We start from the raw sequence: 2,691 nt of genomic DNA, 5'->3' as shown, positions 1-2,691 counted from the left end.
TGCAAATAACCTCCCAGCGAACCGAGAAGTATGGGCAGGCAATCTCCCCGAATGTTGTGTTCAGTGTATCACATTTGCAAGGTGACAGACTCGGCTTCCTATGGATAAAGGATTGCATCCTAGAGGGGTCTCCCTTTATATACTTGATGGTATGGGGAGCACAAGTCCATATTAGTGTTGAAGCTAATGACAACTGATAGGTTTAAAGATGTCGGAACACGTCTCTAGCATAGACCTTCTAGATTTGATCGTTAGGTTTCAGATGTGGCTTAGGGTAATTGAGTTCATTTTAAAGTTTATCTTGAATTATGTCTCGGTATTCAAGCCTTAGTGATGTGATTTGAAAAGTCCTAAATGCAGCTAAATGAGAGAAGACCATTTCAATTCAATGAATTGTCTACACTAGAGAGGGTAGAGAACACAACCAAATGCCAACAACCAAGCAACTGAAAGCAAAATTATTTTTCACTACTTCACCTTTAAAAAAAATAAGCTAATGAAAAATTCATATCAATTCCTAGTTTCCTAGCAAGTACACTCCAAACAGTCCTTTTAGAAGTAAAGAGAATTCTTTTTCTTTTTCAAATGCAAATGCAATCCTAGTCTTCAATGATGCTAACTAACGTAACATATTGATGCAGCAAACTAGAATTATATATTTTTCATGAAATGACAAAATGAATTGCTCATAAAACACTTCAATGAAAAATTTTCAAGACAATCGACTCTCAAGAAAATGAAAAACACAAAAAGAGAATCTCTTTCAACTAATGATGCAAAGACTCTACCAAAAACGGGACAAACAATGTGATCTATGTCAGAAAAGAGATGCTTAGACAAGCAAATGAAACTTTTCAAACTTGTATAATGGAGACCCAAAGCAATAAGAGGACTATAAATCAAATGCAAGGAGTAAATGCACCAACAACTTGACTCACTAAGTTCAAAATCAGTTGAATGGATGATAACCTAGACGCCCTAGGGCCACAAACCATCCAAGTACCCAAGAAATCAAGCAAAAAAAAGGCAAGTACACAATAAAATAAACCAAGTGAAATGGAGCTTTCCAGTCAAGGAGAAGACAATATAAACAATTTACAAGGTAGAAATCAAGAGAGAAAGACACACTGGCCAAGATTTGGGGTGATCCCTAATCTTCACTTACAAGCATCGGCGTGACTACCTAACTGACAACAAGCGGCAGAAGGGGGTTAGCGCAAATGTCAGTGAAATAAGCGCGCTGAGCGAGGATGCAAAGAAAAAGATAAAAAATTTCAAAAGTTGAGACCAGACTTGCTACTATGAATTTCAAACCCGTAGTAATAAACAAGTCAAAGAAGATAGAACTTAAGGGAAATGGTGAAACTAGAAAAGTTCACACAAAACCATAAAATCCCAAGAAAGTGAACAGAAGGATTGGTTCCCCAGTGGAGTCGCCAATTTGTGGTGAACTAAAATTCTAAGTGCGGACACAAATAGTTCCTCTAGCCCAAGAGCGGGTCTAGCCACAAACAAAAAATTTTATGGAATATTTTCTTAGGTTAGAACCAATTAAGAGGGTCGGCCTCTTAGTACGTTTATCCCCTTTGGTGATGACCTTGCTTGCTCACTCCATCTATCTCTTGTTTCCTTCTTCGAGCACCTGAAATAAGTAAACAACAGCAAATGACAACTGTGATAATAGACAAATTGTATTCAACTTTCTTAACAAGTCAAGAAACATTAATCCATAAACATGTGAGATGACATATTATGTAGAAAATCAATTGATAGTTGCATATATATTAAATCAAGAAGAGATTACAATCGTTGTCTTGGCGTTGTTGTTATCCTCTGACAAATTCGGGTTCCCACACACTTCCGTTAGAATTCCATGGCATCAACAATGGTAGTATTAAGGTTCTTCCCTTTAGCCTTCACACTAAACCAATTCACACTTCTCCCTCACACAAAACTAGAGAGCTACAACTATGAATAACTTGTTGATTACTCCAGAATCAAAACTTTAACTAGAGCCTAATTAGAACTAGCTAGTTCATGGGAAAAAGGGAGGTTTATATAGCATGGATGGAAGGGATATGGTTCATCTTCTCATGGGAGAAGTTCTTATTTCTTGAGGTAGTTCCATCCTAATAGGGGAAAGGAGCCCAAACTGATCTCCTCGACTCCATCCGGCCTAACCATTTACCAGACTTCCTATTATGAAGCTTATAGAGATGGAAGCTTTGGCTCCTTATTTAAAAAACTTTCCAAAAGAGGATCGGTGCGATTGTAACAAGGCTCGGTCGCTCCAGTTGGTGCTAGGGACAGTTGTAATCCCTGTATATCGGCGTGAGAAGGACACGGGTCATTAGCGTCGGTCTTGTAAACTTGGAAAAACAGATAATTTTTGGGAAATGATGCAAAAGGGAATTGTTCTGCTCATGAAGAGGGACACAATGGGAGTTTCTTCATGATTGGAAAGCATGTAGGGCTCACTATAGAGGTCCTCTAGGATCATGGAATAGGGAGTACAGGGACAATGAAAAAATGTTGTTTAACGTGTATCCACATTCAGTTGTCATTAGATAAGGATAAAAGTCCATAGCATCTTCTTCATTTTCAACATCTATGGTCCAATTAACAGTGAAGGGAAAAAAATGGTTAGAACTCGATATGATATTGTTTAGAGCTAACAAATGCCAAAATATG

This window comes from Pinus tabuliformis, chromosome 1_2 (genome assembly GCF_031772625.1).
Source record: "Pinus tabuliformis cultivar Carrire ecotype Pingquan chromosome 1_2, CPIR1, whole genome shotgun sequence".
Taxonomy (NCBI): Eukaryota; Viridiplantae; Streptophyta; class Pinopsida; order Pinales; family Pinaceae; genus Pinus; species Pinus tabuliformis.
The sequence above is the reverse complement of the archived record's forward strand: the minus strand, read 5'-3'. Positions refer to the sequence as shown.